The following is a 6,738-nucleotide window of genomic DNA, read 5'->3' on the forward strand; positions in this document are numbered from 1 at the left end:
TATAAATTTACATCTACATTTAGGAAAATCTGCACCTACGAATGAATAACAAAAACAACAACGAAATATTACTAAGGCAGAACGTTTTTCAGCGTGCACTTGAATAAATCGAGTATTTATGCAAGTGCACAGAGTTGAATTTCGATTAATGTGGAAAATGGATAATTTCAGGTTTTAGGTCGGTGAAGTTCTCTGGGTAGAAAACATTATAAACTTCGCAGTTATTCCTTAATTCATTATTATTATTATACTTTTAAAGCTATAACTAATAGCAGATTATCGTGACTAATGAAAAACCAATAATACCTAATTGCAAATATCGAAACAACATTTTATTCTATTCCATGGACGAAACTACATGATATTCAACGGGTTCACACCTTTTTTCACGCACCAGTTTAATTAATTTAATAAATACAAATGTGTTTTATTGAAATGTGAATCGAAAACTGTTAATCGAAAGATAGTTTACTGAATTACTATTCATCAAGCGACAAATCGTGAAAAACTATCTGTCGGATGGCAATTAAAAGGAAACACAATTTGTCGAATAAACAATTAATCGAACAACAAATCATCAAATAACTGTTTGTTGAAAATTCATTGTTTAGAGGGCGATTTATTTCTAGTATTTTTTTTTTCTGTTTTCATGATCAGATCGAAATCTGCTGATAAACTGACTAAATATAATGTACATCTAACCCACAATATTTCATTACTTTTCGTCCAGCCAGATCATAATTATTAATATTATTTCGAAACCAACTGCAAGTTTGTGAACCTTTTTTTTTCTCTTGGCACTGTGGCCTTTCCAGATCTACAAAGCTCATATAGACTTCGTTATATATTTCCATGATTTCTCAACTATTTGTTGTCAAGTGAAAATCTCATCCTAACAATCTCTGTTTGGATCTAAACTCACCTTGGTGTTCTCAAGGAGTACCTTCCACAAATTTTCGTAAACGTTTCTCAAGAATACTTGGTAAATCGTATCAGGAACACGTAGTAGAGGAAACCTATGAAATTCTCATATTCAGCTTTATTTCTTCCTTTCAAATAGACGGAAACTAGGATAGCAGCATTGCAATCAACTGAAACTTGATTCTGTGACATTCTGAATTATGCAGTGTAGCTACTAAAAACGTTTAGACGGTTCAATGATTGAGCACTCCTAATCGGATTACATTAACAATTATTTTTTAATTTTTATTTTTAAAGCAACTGCCTGTCGAGGAATTCTTTATTCGATTAACTGTTGTTCAATTATTATTTTTTTATTCTCACATTTTTTTTTTCATAAATTGCCTTTTGCTAAATTATCGTTCCGTGAATTATTTTCAATGAATTTCAGTGAATTCCGAGAAGGAATCTCTTAGAAAGAAAAAAAAAATCAGCTAATGCCTTTTTATTCCCGTATAGGGAGTAGGCGAGGCCATTTTAGCCCTATCTAACTTTTGGAGACTGAGTGGGCAGTTCAATCTCCAATGGTACCCAATCAGAGATAGCTGGCCCAAGGCTATCACTAATTAAGCGGCACACAGTGAAGTTTAGACGGTTCAATGATTGAGCACTCCTAATCGGATTACATGCACAATTATTTTTTAATTTTTATTTTTCAAGCAACTGCCTTTCGAGGCGGCTCTACATGTGCCGCCATCTCGTGGTCGTCCGTAACCCTAACTCTCGTATTTGATCTCTGAAATAATGTGGGTTCTACGGTCGATTTTCTTGAGTTTACTGGACGAAAAACCCGAGTTTCCGGGAGAAAAAACCCGCTCGCCCGTGCCAGAGATCGTTTAACTTGGGAACCGGTCGAAAAAAGGCTTAGAAAAATTTCCTCTAGTCACCGACTAGATTCGAAACCAAGTCTTCGTGCAGCCAAGCACTGTGGTGTGCAAACGCCACATCCACTGAGCTACACAGGCTTAAGAAAAAAATTTATATGCTTATTGCATATTGAGAATACTGTCCACAACTCATACAGAACGTTGAAACGGAACAAAAAAGAAAAATACTAATCAGTGCATACTATTGACAAGACCATAAGGCTCAAGACCTACTTACCGCTTTTCGTGATTCTGATTCGGAAAATTGTAGTTCTATGAAGAAATATGGGTATTTTTGTGCTAGATAGCATCCTTTCTCCTTTAAAAAATACTTTATTGAAGACTGTATTATTCTTATAAATGAATTTGTGATTAATTGTAAGGAGAAAATTAATTTCGCCATTAACTTTTCATGCATTACAATTATTATTATCAGAAAACTAAAGTATTCCCATGATATGGTATGTAAAGAAAACAAGAAGAAATAGAGATGTTTCATTTTATTAACATAATCAATGTACTACAATTATTCATCAGTGAAATAACAAAACCACAATTTTAAGTGTTCATTCACCAAAGTCGAAATCTAAATCAGTATTGAAAAATATATCAGTATGTTTGCAGTTAATTATTTAAATTTGTCCATCATTTGTCTTCTTCAAAAGGGATCAGTCAACGAAAGAATTTTTTTATCTTAATTTTTTTTCTTCTCACCCAATGCTGCAAATAAAAAGTAAAAATATGTAACACTTGTGACCAATTTTATCCCTTTAAACAGATATGCAGCAGCATTAAATTAAAAAAACAACTTTGTAAAACGCAGTTTTATATTTTAGTATTACACTTGTTAATACTGAGGAATGATTTTGAAACATGCCAAAGTAGAAGACAAGTTAAATTTTATCCTCTTGCCCATCGTTTGTTATACACTGTTTTCCGAGAATTAAGTTGTGGGGGAAAGGAAAATCGAGATAACTAAACAATATATGATCCATTTTATACAATTCGGCGATAATCAGATCTGATATGAAATCTGACAGAAGCACTCACAGATATTGTAAATGAATAATTTCATCAGTAACATTGGCATGAAGGTAATGGTCAAAAAGAAGATTTCAAAATGGGATTGTCAAAGTACTTCCATAAGCAATGTGGTTCCGTCACAAGAAATGGAAAAACAGCATTCACAGCGATGTTTCGTACTGTTTATGCTGGTAATAAGAACCGTTACTTCTTCAGGAGGGGTTGAGAGCAGCAAGAAGTCTACATAGGAGATGAGACTATCTCAAATATGCTCAATGGGAATACGGTCAGTAGATCCGGCTGACTAGTCCATACTTACCATAGTTTCTTCTTATAGATATTAGTCCAAGAGCTTCGCTTGATGAGTTCAAATTTATAACTAGATATTGAACCATATTTTTACTTTTTTTTCTGAAACAATATATACATATCTTCTTTAAAGTTACCTGCTAAGTGTTCCTCAAAATACTCCACTTTAATGAAAACTAACTTTTAATGATCGAAAATAAAAATTACTAACGGTTACCAGAAAGGAAAAATTGGTTTAGAGTATTGAGTCTAATAAAAAAAAATATTTTTATTGGGCTAGCAAAAAATGTAACTATAATTTTTTTATTAGGTAATTTGCCTGCATCCCTTCACGCTCACGCGTTTGCCTCTGTGAAATCAACATTTTTCTAATCTGTCCATATATTCAACATTCCATAATATTAATATAATATTTGTTATATACCTTTGCGTATTTTCACCATTTCCCCATCTTCCTGAAAGCGAGACTGTTATTATTATTTTTAAACATTATTAAACACACATTATTAAATACAAAGTTAAATAACTTCTATGTCATTTAGGCATTCGAATTTTATTTAACGCCACTTCTAAAATCACCACTGTGAAAATCTCCATGTGGTACATTAGTCTAGAAATATTCCTCACAACGTATGAAATACACATAGGAAATCATTACATGCGGATAACGAAAAAAAAAAAAAAATGCTTACCTATTTGCAAACAATTGGAATCTCGAGTTTTGTACAGAACTCAATACCCGAAAGTTCACCTATTACCAACACATATACCTTTGATTCGGGCTGTAGGAAAGAATAGAATGTTATTTCATATTCAGCTTCTAAATCTACAGGACAGTAAAATCTTATATAAAAAGGTTTTTGCCCTTTTTAAGATGAGTATTGTTTTTAATATACATACTGGCAATTAAATTAGAAACGTTTATTAATTTTGCAGAAATCATTGGTTTCCGTAGAGACATGCTAATACTAGTCATCTTTTCGATTCCCTGTTCATAGTAGCTCATCTGAATCTACAGTCGTGTCCTCGCTTCCAAAAAATCTCCCACTGCGGTTCGATTTTTATGGGGGTTGGGGGTGCAGTAGAAAATGATTTCAGGCAAGGAAATTTAGCTTTCGTTAAATGCTTCGGTCAACTGTTGCACACAGAAAGTTCTGCAGATCCGTACAAATCTCCTCTCCGGACAGCGATCGCGTTCCTGACAGACTATTTTAGGACCACGGTCACGCCTCTTAGACAAGCAATATGGGTTATTTTTTCACTGATTTAACGCATTGGATATCTCAACTTTTAAGAAAGCAGTCAGTGCTGATATTTTGAAAATCGGGGCTCCAGCCAGTCCCACAATAAGCCCTTGATCTAAAAGAGAAAGGTCCTTTATTTTCCCATTTTGATCAACACTATTGACGATTACTGACTAGCAGCATTCTTAGTTGTCTACACAAGTGGCGGACGCACTTGATCAAATATTTTGCATATACGCTGCTAAAGTGATGGTTACGTATATTTACATAAAGGTTTCTAATTCAGCGACAGTGTAATTTTTTTATTTACATAAAGGTTTCTAATTCAGTATAGGCATGCAAAATCCACACACACACACAACCATTTCGCGCAGAATACTTACGGTACATTCGCCAGAGAAGGTGATAACAATTTTTGTCGGGCATGAACAGGTGAAAATATTGTTGCACTCCTCAACAGGTAATTCGGTGAGATTTTGCCAAGAAAAACCAGCATAAACATGCACCTGCAGTAGCTGAAATGATGGTACTGAAATAATAAGAAATGTATAAAATATAAAAATAATATATTAAATTTCAATTTTTACATATAACAATAAACTTTTATTTTAAAAGTGAGCTTTAAACTATGTGTATGATTTGGCTGTGCAGAAAAAATAAAACGAATTAAAATAAAACGGAACACTATTAACAAACCAATATTTTACTTGATTACTAGTGAACAGGACTTCATTTTGCAAACAGCGATGTATTTCTAATTGTCGTTGCTTTGTAAATTTGTTTCTGTTAATTTTATGATAAGAAAATCTCAGTAATTTCTAAACACGTGGCAAAATTTCTTCTTTTGCATAATGATCCATACGTCATAGTGCCTGCCGTAGAAATTAACTGCATAAAGATTTTTGACATTCCGATATTTTTTGTAAATTATAAAAAAAAAAAAAATCCAATCACGTTAATCAAATCATTTTCAGCTTCACAAAGATGGCCCTTTGAGTGTTACGTAGATTTACCTAAAGTTTTCTAATTCAGTGGCCAGCATGCAAAATCCACACACACATACACAACCATTGTGCGCAGAATGCTTATGGTACATTCGTCGGAAAAGGTAATAGCAGCTTTCATCGGGCATGGGACACCTTGTGACGTAAATGCAACTCTATATAAAAACAACACGAGGGACATAGACTAAATCAGTGTTTCTGAATCTGTGGTCCGCGGATCGCAGGCGGTCCGCGAATATTGGATAGGTGGTCCGCAGGCAAACTTAAATTAATTAAATAAATATTTTTTTTAATTATCCAAACAAAACAAATTAAAATGGAATAAGTAAGTAAAAATTATTGAAATCAAATGGAGCCTTCAAAAATCCAACAAATAGCGTCAGAATGTTCAAAGGCGGAAGCAATGAAACTATATTGTTGTTCACTTCACCCCTCTTTTATTACTCGTCATTTTTCCCCTAAATTTGTAGCTGCAGAATGACGAATAATAAAAAAGGGGTAAAGTGGAAAACAATATAGTTTTATTGCTTCTGCCTTCCCTTGCTGTTTTGTCAGATTTGAAGTGAACATGTGTTATCCACATTTCAACCAATTGCTTGTTGTGTATTGTTTTTATTATTGAAGGTTTCCTTCAACCAAGGTTCAGTATATCTTCAGAAGTTCTAAGTGATACTTGAACAAAGTGTGTCGTGAGTTAACCCCAGTATTTATATATTTATATATTTTTCATAAACGTTTTTTTAATAATGGAAAAGAACTAGGACTTTGAAAAGAAGAGCAAATGAAACAGGTGATGCTAACTCTAGTTGTGATACAAGTGTTGTAATGGCGAGTAATTCTGATACTATTAAAGTAGAAGAAACAAGCAGTTTAAAGAAAAAATACAGTAGGAAATATCACTTCATTTGGAATTCGGGTTTACTTGGTGTGGAGATGAAAGTGAACATAAACGTCAGTGTGTTTTGTGTTATGAAGTGTTGTCGAACGAGTGCATGAAACCTGCGAAACTCCGACGCCATTTAGAAACTAAACATTATAATGTGAAAAATAAGCCAATTGAATTTTTTCAGCGACGTTTAGGGACATTAAATCCCCCCCCCCCCACCCCCCCCCCCCCCCACCCCCCCCCCCCCCCACCCCCCCCCCCCCCCACCCCCCCCCCCCCCCACCCCCCCCCCCCCCCACCCCCCCCCCCCCCCACCCCCCCCCCCCCCCACCCCCCCCCCCCCCCACCCCCCCCCCCCCCCACCCCCCCCCCCCCCCACCCCCCCCCCCCCCCACCCCCCCCCCCCCCCACCCCCCCCCCCCCCCACCCCCCCCCCCCCCCACCCC

At 35.5% G+C, this 6,738-nt stretch overlaps 1 long non-coding RNA gene across 1 annotated transcript; it reads right to left on the reverse strand.

The window, feature by feature from the left end:
* Nucleotides 1-2,329: 2,329 nt before the first annotated feature.
* On the reverse strand, nucleotides 2,330-4,925 carry LOC150106734 (uncharacterized). The gene is made up of 3 exons (XR_016548331.1): nucleotides 4,786-4,925; nucleotides 3,851-3,940; nucleotides 2,330-2,546 (listed from the first exon to the last, which is right to left on the reverse strand). It is a non-coding gene; the product is annotated as an uncharacterized LOC150106734 (long non-coding RNA).
* Between the last annotated feature and the right edge of the window lie 1,813 nt (nucleotides 4,926-6,738).

This window comes from Typopeltis vanoorti, chromosome 5 (assembly GCF_054136105.1).
Source record: "Typopeltis vanoorti isolate ZY-2024b chromosome 5, IOZ_Tvanoo_1.0, whole genome shotgun sequence".
NCBI lineage: Eukaryota > Metazoa > Arthropoda > Arachnida > Uropygi > Thelyphonidae > Typopeltis > Typopeltis vanoorti.